Source organism: Mytilus trossulus, unplaced genomic scaffold (genome assembly GCF_036588685.1).
Source record: "Mytilus trossulus isolate FHL-02 unplaced genomic scaffold, PNRI_Mtr1.1.1.hap1 h1tg000398l__unscaffolded, whole genome shotgun sequence".
NCBI lineage: Eukaryota > Metazoa > Mollusca > Bivalvia > Mytilida > Mytilidae > Mytilus > Mytilus trossulus.
Window position 1 is genome coordinate 151,819 of NW_026963347.1, and position 10,707 is coordinate 162,525.

The 10,707-nt window shown below is 31.5% G+C and overlaps 1 long non-coding RNA gene across 1 annotated transcript; it reads right to left on the minus strand.

Moving 5' to 3' along the window:
• Positions 1-2,455: 2,455 nt before the first annotated feature.
• LOC134702111 (uncharacterized) lies at positions 2,456-6,579 on the minus strand. The gene is made up of 3 exons (XR_010104324.1): positions 6,496-6,579; positions 2,970-3,038; positions 2,456-2,606 (listed from the first exon to the last, which is right to left on the minus strand). It is a non-coding gene; the product is annotated as an uncharacterized LOC134702111 (long non-coding RNA).
• Between the last annotated feature and the right edge of the window lie 4,128 nt (positions 6,580-10,707).

Here is a 10,707-nt window from a genome sequence, read left to right on the forward strand (position 1 = left end):
GCATACCTGTTCATACTTGCTTTTATCAGTTTTTACTTGATAAAGTTATGAGTCAAAATGATTTACGGGCAATACAGAAGCAATGGCGGTTTTGTATGTCAGATGACTATGGGAAAAACATACATCATACAAAATACCATAAGAATCATTCACCCAAAGTTTTGCTGAAATTGGTTCAGTAGTTACAGAGGAGAAAATCTGTGAAAAAGGTCACGACGACGACGACAGACACCAAATAGCGGCAGCAGCTCAGGTGATATAAAAAGACATGGTAAATTATACTAAAGCGATATTCAAAATGTTTAAAATGCCGTTTAATCACATTTTGGGTATCAAATGATAGTTATTATGTGAATGTTATCCAGGTGAAAAACTATAAAATAAAACAAAAAGACAAAAGAAACACACAAATTCCATTTGATTCTTAAACTTATAAATTTCTTTTAAAAATTATTAGAATCAAGGATTTGTTTGAATAAGTCAAAATTTTTACACAATATTTTTGAAGTCACTCACACCCAATTCCTTGAAATTTGAGATTTGTTTAGTTTCTAGTTATAACACCACGAAAACCACGTATTCCATCCAAAATTAAAAAAACCCATGTTTGTTGAAGTAAAACCTAAAGTCGCGTGTATCTGTTCACCTAAAACTAGGAATTTGGCTTTGGTGTTCAATGATTCATAGACATTTTTATCATCATTCTATTGTCTATTTTGAAAATGACTTATATCAGATATAGCAGACTTTAAGGTGGACTTTTCTTGCTCTATCTTTATTTTTTATTGTTTTGTAAACTTTTTTTTTCTATTTAGATTATTGCTTTTCTTTTACTTATGTGTTTTCCCTGTGGTATATTCCACTGGTGTGCACATAATCATATATGGATAAGTTATGATCCTAATTTGATGATTTAGTACTTCGTGAATAAATAGATCTTTGGTAAACTCATAAAAGAGGCAACAATCAAACAAAACAAAACAATTTGCTTAAACGATTTTTCAATTACAGGCAGTCAGTATGTTTAATAAAATTGAGAATTGAAATGGGGAATGTGTCAAATAGACAACAACCCGACCATAGAAAAAACAAAAGCAGAAGGTCACCAACAGGTCTTCAATTGTTTACTTTGTAACACATGTATAGTTATGTGTACACCTATTTTGGAGTCTAGCATGACGTCAATTTTAACAAAACCAGTACACATTTTTATTTAGGGGTCAGTTTACTAGGTTCACCCACTTTCAGGTGCGTTGAAGACCTATTGGTGGCCTTCGGCTTTTATCTGCTCTTTGGTCGGGTTGTCTCTTTGACATATTCCCCATTTCCCGTTTCAATTTTATACAATTTGTGTAAATGAATTTCTTATACGAAAAAAATATGTGGTTTGTTTGTCAATGAGCTATTTATCTTCAAAAGTTCAAATGGATGCATTTTAACAGTTATAAGCAACAGTACGACCCTCGAAAAATTGAAATTGCCAAAACAAATTATGACTGAGCCGATTATCCGACGTGCAGTTTATTCGTAATATACCATTGATACGGATCAAAGCATCTGAAGGGCTACCCATTGAAAAATGTCTTTGATAACGTGAACTGTATATATAGTTACTCTTTATCTCTATTTTAATATTGTATATATAAAACATACTGACCAAGGTTTTGTACTTAAATGTTTAAGGTAATTTATCAATATTCATACCAAAAACAGAAAAACATTCGTAATAATTTCATTCATTTCAAGTTAGCTTTTTTTTTGGCTGGGGATGGGGGTGGTGGAGTGGATGAAATGTATAAAAAAAAAGATTAGATGGTTTGCGTGTAAGTTTATGCAACAGAAATTACTGGACTGCAACCAAGAAAAATGTATAATCGAATAAACAGAGTGTGTGCGGAAAACTAAGCCTGCAATGAAAATTGAAGCATTTATTTAAAGCGACTAATACCTGAATTAAAGTTTAAGTATAAAAATCAGAAGGCCCTACTGGATAAGAAAAGGGGGACGTGTTATGATTTTCAAAACTATTCATTATTAAATACTTTAACAATGATCATGTATAACCCCTTAAGTGTTCGTGTTAAAAAAAACCCGGCCTTTTTGAAAGTTTTACGCCAGACATCAGCAAAAATTTGGCGGGGTTAAAATATCTTTTTTATTAACGCTCATCTCAGTCTAACTTTGGATACACCATCACAATTTCAGAACCATGTTAACAGTAAGAATAAATTGTAAATTTGGGTTACTCACAATATAGCAGAAGACATAAAGTACCGTTCTAAGAGTGTTTTTATTAGTCAGAGCTAGTGCATTCAAGCAAATTCTAAACTGATAAATAAATAATATGTGTAATCTTATTATAAATTATCAAGCCTATAACTGGGGTTTAGTTTAATGTCCTACACAATTTATATGTGTGAAGAAGGGTCTGAATGTGTAATGTACATAAACTTACTGAATTCCAAAGGGGGAGGTTTGTTTACTGCAGGTTTTATTCCTGTTTGTGCTTGTGTTTTTCCTGCTGTTGCTTGTGCGTTTCCTGTTGGTGGTAGTGTTGTTGCAGCATATGTTTTCGTTATTAATATCGCTATTGTACAATAATAAAACTAAAATAAAAAGATATGCATCTCAATTCATGAAATATGAATAATTTTGGAGGTGCGTAACTTTAAAACTATAGGATAGATAGCCTATTATTTATTCCCAAGAAAACAATTATTCCTGGAAATTTGAATCTACGAAATTTATAAAAATAAAGGGATATAACTGAAGGTGTATTATGTTTAAATTAGACAATAATACATTAGATAAATAATAATACCAAAACGTCTTTGTATTATTAAATAAAAAATCATCAAATTACTTGAATATTGCATCACGATAATTGTATACACATTGTAAAAGACAAAGACAAATTGAAGTCACTGTGGTTACTTTTCAAATATAAAAAAATATATAAGACTTCTTACTAGTGATAGCATAACACCTGTTGATAATGCCATGATTTTGTTGAAAATCACTGTGACTAATACCTAAATCTGAAATTAGAAAAAAAAAAAATGTTGACGAGTCACTGGAACAAAAATGTTAATAAGCCTTGAGATTTTATTTATTAAATGACACATTAAGTTTTATGTTGCCGGCATATAGATTTTTCAACTGCATAAAGTGTTATACGATATTTATTCACTCGGCATTCTAAGTCGAGAGTGGGAATTATCGCTATTTTGTGCTTTTTTCCTTTGATCTTATTTGTGATAATTTTTCATATCATGCTACTCGCTTGAGATAAAAAAATATCGCTAGAAACTAAGAAGGCCCGTGGCGTTGCTCGTGTAATTGACAACATCATCATAGGTAAAATAGCGATAAACAGATCTCAACTCGATTGCTTTTCTAGCTTTCGCCGTAGCGGCTCAAGCGAGGAAATCAATCTCGTTGAGATGATCAACGATAATCTAAAAATATCGTATATATATGATAACGATATGAAGACAAACGTGTTCGGTCAACTGCAAAAAAGGTATGTTCTTTATGTGTGACATCATCAGGTATGATTGCCTTTTTTTATGCGACATGACAAACAAAAATCACGAAAAGTTGACATTACAATTGAATTTTGACTAATGAAGAACTGAGATGAAACAAAATATACGTTGAATATATGTAAAATTAGTTCAACAGTCGGGAAGAGTAAAGAATGAGTAAAGATAAGTGAAACTTTAGTATTTAGTTACCAGATCATCAAACCTACTTAAAAAATATTTATATATATTCGAAATGTTAAATTAATATGATATTTAGGAAAGAAATTTACATGTATGTGCACGGGAGACTATTCCTTAATTTGTAAGCATTTCCGGTATTTTATAACAGCAAATGGCGATGAAATAGTATCAATTATCATACCTCAGGTATCATTTTCTATCTGAAATAAGTATGCAATAGTTTCACTATTTTTCAAATTCCATGCGTTGAACTATTTGTCCGGTCAATAGTTTCTAACTTTTGCAGCTCGCTGAAACTATGTTTCGCAGAATTCCAAATGCAACTACGGGATTGGATAATGTTGTGAATGCCGCGGGAGTTACAAATAATGTACAACGCGTTATAATCTTTTGAATCTAGGAGTTCACGTTAGTACGGGACGTAGCCAAAGAATTCAGAATATACATAAAGTCAACGTGAAACAGTATCATGGTTGTGTTTCTACTTTGAATATATTACGATAGTTGATTTAACCCAGACATTTATTGTGTGTTGTCTCTGTCGGTTTAATACATAACACTAACTGACTAATAAGTATGTTATATTTCCTGTTTTGCAAATTCGGAATTTCAAAATATATCTATAACATCTATAGGAAATATAACAAGTACACAATGTTATTCATACCCATCTGGGAAAAATTAGATGAAGAAAACTACCCTCCTAGCTACATGTAGTAGAGTATACCAGTCTAACAGATAACCAATCTATCTGTCTATAGGACAGGGCTACTTTGAACGGAGGGTAGTATACCTTACCAAATAATGATTGAACGGTTGCAGCTTGCAAGCAAGGTAACCAAAAATATTACCTTTACCTACACACCTCATGCAGAGCCAAGGTTGACAATACTTTTTCAAGGGGTACCAATCTGCTCTATCACGTATTTTCTATGACGTCTCATACATAACAACTTAACGGGTATTAGAAAAAGATCAACAGAAGTGAAGTAAAATGTTTAATTCTTTTTATTTTTGACAGTCAAATAATATAGAATTTGAGCCAAAACGTAGAACTTTTAAGCATTCAAATTTGTCTTAAAAAACTTGATGTAAATTCAATTCATTGTCCTTTAAGTTATTGGTTTTTGATTTGTCTGGACTAGAGGGTAACATAAATAAAAATTGTCACCCGCTCAGCCATGTGATAGATGATAGAGTAAATTAACACCCTCGTATAAGCCAACCAAAATATGACATTTTAACTTGAAGAATGATAAAATAATGTATGTAAAGTTTACATTTGTCAAAGGAGTGGACGTCACTAATGTTGTTATAACCTAGTAATGTTCAGTTACGTATACAATTAAATTATGCCGATTTAACAAAGCAATCGTTCTTCTAGAAACTGAGTTGTACTATCTCTGCCTGCTGTATTTGACCTTGTATACCATTTATTTCGACAGGAATATATATTCTTATAGTTCTTCAAGTGGAAACATATATATACTCTCAATTTCATAATACTAGTATACATTGCCTTCATTTGTATTTTTTCTGTTATTTTTGTCGTTGGTATACTGACTCGTCGACGTACAAATGTATATGGGTTAATCTAATTTTTTTATTATTATAAGCTTTAAGAACATTTGATCATTTATAAGCGATATCAGCAATGATCAGTGCGAGTTACGTGGCACATTATGTACTAGTAGCAAGAAAGCAGGTATATTACTCAAAATTCAGTGTAAAATTTGCATTTAGCAAACTAAATAAGTTACTCAGAAAAGTTTCGCAACGTTAAAAAAATCAGAATGAATATGTTACTATGTACATGCAATTTTTCTGAAGTACAAACATATGTAGTAGCTAAGATGTTACCAATATACTTAAAGTCATGTCTAGTTGTCTTTGTTCTTTTTTATTCATATTCAAGGAAATTCAATCATGCAAGCTGACTACTTGATGAAATGATGGTTTTACTCATTGTTGAAGGCCATACGATGACATCTATATTTGTTAACTTTTATGTCATGTGTTCTCTGGTGGAGAGTTGTCTTATTGGTAATCATACCACATCTTATTTTTATATATCCGTATTATTATGTTAGGTTTGTACATATTCCGAAGTTATATTAGTCCGGGATTGATATATTATTATAAAAACAATGCAAATGATTGCATTGTCAAGTTTCTTGATAGTAATATCAAATTTCAATATCTCATTTAAGGAGTTATAGTAAGTTACAAGATGCAAGACGAGAAGAATACTTTGTAAAACTCAACATAGTAATGAATAGTAAGTTTCTATCAACATTGAACATATTCAATATATGTTTCCCTTCAAATGTTTCTTCAAAGACTACAATTGAATTACTGATCTACCGCAGAAATTAAATATCACTGGTCCCAGGAATGCTTATTTACGTATAGAATCAGTATATAGAAATAGCAAAAGCACAAAACCTCTATATATTAACGTTTAAAAATTTCCTTTATGTAATTTTATATTACATGTATACTAAGTTGCTATATAATATATAACTATTTGGAAAAAAGGTTTTGAATTTTTGTTGTTAAAATATTCAGAGTAATTATATTTGTCTTTAACTATTGAAGTTCCTTCGGAATAATATGTTACATGTTAACGAAGGTGATTTTTTTTTTTATTAAAACAAGCATTTAAATGAAATAAATCAAAACTTAATATCCGACATATTTAAAAAGAAATATAAAATGTATTCATGGTAACTATAAGGTATATAATTAACTGTCAAGCAATACGTACTACTAAATGGAAAACAATATTCCGGTCACATCAAAGTATACAACAGCTCTGTGAAAAAGAAACGTATGTTGACCATTTAAATACGAGAGATAAAAGAGGCGGTTACTCCTGTTATTTCTCAAATCCCCGTATCGCACACCTTTATATCTGATAAAGAAAATTATTAAGATTCTTCAATTAATAGGAATCAAAATTTCTCAATCACTCTGGATCTTGTGACATATGTCAACAAGGTAAATATTTACAGATTTAAATAAGACAATTTTATGTACACCTAATTAAAACAAAAGACTTAATCATAATTATCCGACTTCGATCTCAACTGGCAATGAAAGCAGGTACGTGTGCTTCGGAAAAGTAAGAACAAATTACAAACCAAAAATAAAAACAAGAACATAAAACCTAACAAAAAGAAATCTGTGTCGGGACGAAACCAACGGCCCCGTCTTAAACAGTTGAAAAACACTGCAATTTCAACAACACATGTGGACACAAACATATATATAAGAAGATATGGTATGGTGCCAATGAGACAACTCTCTATCCAAGTCACAATTTATAAAGATTAGCCATCATAGGTCAAACATGCATGGATAGTTTTCAGCTCTCAAGGTCAAGACTAGTTTGATGAAAAATTCCTTGATCAATGAGTAATTTAATTTCAAACTATCAGCAAACAGGAAGTGGATGTACTGTAGATCTAACAAGATGTGTTGAAACGTCATGGAAATCGGCATAGCAAAACGAAACATAAACTTGATATGTAACTCATCATGGTAGACACACATACCAAAATCGGCCAAATATTGAAGATGGTTATAAAAACAATTCAAAGCCTGTAATTTTGTCAAAATTGTCTTAGCAGAACGAAATTTGAACTTGATCTGTTTTTTATTTTATCTACACACTCAGGCAAAATGTGCTCACGTGAATTTCAAATGAATCGCACATGAAACTCACATGACAAATTTCACGTGAGATTCACCTCAAAGGAGTTTATACATGGAACTCACGTGAAATTTTCATGTGAATTTTACATGAACTGAGATTAACCCGATTCTCATGTGAAATAGTTCACATGAATTTCACGTGAACTTTTCAAAAAAAAAAAATTTGGTATTTTTACATGATTTTAATCAAATTTGAAAATTTAGATTTTGTATCATTTCTTAATTTTAAACATTTATGTCAAGTTCACGTGAACAAAATTCAGGTGAATTTCACGTGAAAGTTCACACGAGTTTTACATGAGATTTATGTGAAACTCACATAAATTGATCACACATGAGTTTCACGTAAAAGCTCGTTTGTGGTGAATTTGTGTGCAACTCACGTGAGATTCAATGAATTTAAATTCACCTGAAATTGATGTGAAATAAATTCGCCTGTGTATCATACAAAAAAAAACCAAGCCCAATATCTGACGGCGGTTAGAAAAAGTCCATATAACTGTGATTTCTAACAATTTATCAAATCCAAAGTCCGTAATCTCTTTAAAAATTATCAGAGTGGAACGAGACTTAAACTTGATGATGCGTAACTCATCATGGTAAATTCACATACCAAAAAAAAATAGAAAAAAAATTGCGTAAAAAAAGATGACGGAATGATCGAATAACAGAATGACCGAATGACGGACAAGGGTAAAACAATATGGCACCGACTACATTGTTGCGAAGTCCATCCGGCAATAAACTATTATGTTGATCCTTACACAAAGTACATGTAGTTCCTTGGAAAATTTTGCTTTTTAAATAACAGATATAACCGTCAATATAAAAGTTGGAACACATTTTTCTGTTGCGTGCATAATAACACTGCATAATAGAAATGCAATAACAAATTACTAGCGTAGTCTTTGAACATGTTAATGTAAAACCGAGGAACGAAAAAGGGAATTACAACGTGTATTTAAAGGTTAATCTGGAACAGCAACTAGAACTAATAATAATTATTTTATAACTAAATTATATTAAAATTACGAAAGTTTTTCTAACAAAATATCAAATTTTCCGATTTTCCGTTTTTATCATTGCAAGATTAATGTACTTTCTGTCTGGGCTTTTGCATTTGTACTTATTAATCTCTCATCCATCAAAACTGAAAAGTTATTCAAATAATAGATAAACGAGTCAGGATAGGTGGGGTGTTTGTCTTGTAAGTGGAAATATGTTTGTATTCAAATACCCAGTAACGTAATAGGCTTCTTAATGAGATAACAATGTGCTAATATTCCAAACAGAGCTGATAAAATAACCAAATTTATCATTCATGGTGTGATTAGCTTAATATCAATCAGTCGAACAAACATTCTCCACCCTAACATCTTTAACAGATTTAAAAGAAATACTTCATTCTTATTAAGAAGAAAAACATGAATCTTGGAATACCTAATAGTCCTCAAATAATAATTCTATTTCGTTTTCACATATGAAATAACCAGGTTAAAGTGGGAAATTTGAAAAACCGTTATGCTTTTAATATACAGTACATTTTTAATTTCAACTTGAACATGTTGATATTATTTGGACATTTAAGTGCAGAAGCGAAACTTGTGATGTCGCTTTGATACCATAATCACGTCGCATTTGGCATATCGAATCTCAAACTCTATGTTTTTCTAGCATCCACAATATTGTTTGCAGATTTATGTGTTTAACTTGATAATTGAATGACTCTTTTGTAATTCTTTTAATGTTTCAAAAAGTTGAACGAAGCACTGTGACAACTCGTATGAAGCGCTACTAAAAATTGCACACAATCAACTGACGCCTATATAATCATTGCACGTGCTATCATGATCTTATTTCTCATTTTACTGCGAAATAAATGTCCTTATGGAATGTCGTACAACTGAATATTATCATTTTTAACACCACTTGTAAGCACCGAATTTAGGCTAGTTCGTGGCGGTCAGTTTTTATAGGTGGAGGAAACCGGAGTCCCGGAGGAATCCACCACTTTCGAAAGGAAAACTGACAATCCTAGTCAATTAAGATTGGAGTCGATTGCATCCGCAACGGGTTCTTATGAGACATGCATGTAAATTAAATGTTATTTTTAAAATAAGTCCAGACGATTTATACTTATTTGCGTAAAAGCTTTGAAATTTCTTTTATGCCACAGTAGAAAAAAATATTGGTTTTCTTGGAGGCAGTATTTTGCGATATTGTACTTATTCAAGGTGGGTCATATTACACATTCCGTCATATAGTGGAAACGGTATAAACGGAAGTTTATGGTGTCAAATAATCATTGATAGAGGTTATCAGTTTTGATAATACCTTCATCTGATAAACATTCATTAAAATTTTTAATATAAATAGATGATAGTTTTACTAATTCCATGTTGTCACATTGTTTGTAGTAAGATATTGACTTTAGATGACTTCCTAGATAAGATAGATAAATTTGAAAGTAAACACATGACCTACAATTCAAGAAATTAATAAATAAATAGGTGAACAGCTCCGCATTTCTTTAATATTTATACGCCCATAATTTTTTTACGAGACGTATTATGCTATACAATTGTCCGGCGGACGTCCGTCCGTTTGTCTGTCTGTCCGTCCGTCTGTCTATCCGTCGTAAACATGTCGCAACGTTACTTGAGAACAACTGATCAAAATTTCACGAATCTTAACATAGGATTTTCTTGTGATGGTCGAAGAATCTGTTCATTTTTTTTGTGAAAATGTGATTTAAACCTTTTGAGTTACGGGACCTTGTAATTAAAACAGCAAAGAGGTTGAGGGAGGGGGAATTGGGGGGATTTGGGGGGGGGGGGTCACATGTTGCGTCGTAACGGCATCTCAAAAACAATTTATGATTATTGCATAAAACTTCACACCCTTTTTATTTATTTTAATCTGACGATCTGCCTCTTATATATACTTTCTATTGAGCAGGAATGAGAAATGAGTCAGCATATACTTAGCATGATAGACTTCCTGTACAACCCCATGTTATTTCAGAGACATTATTATGTGTTTTTCACAAGACGACGGGCGTATCATGCGCTCATAACGCAGCTGTTTATTATTCATTGGTGCCAATAGTCAGATATCAGGAATCGTAAATAATTATATTGTAAAAAAAGGATTTGATATTAAACGCATTTATATTTACGATTAAGTATACAATGGCGCTTAACAAAAACATAACTGACACTAATTTTACTAACAAAAAATATAAAAATATAAACACCGAAAA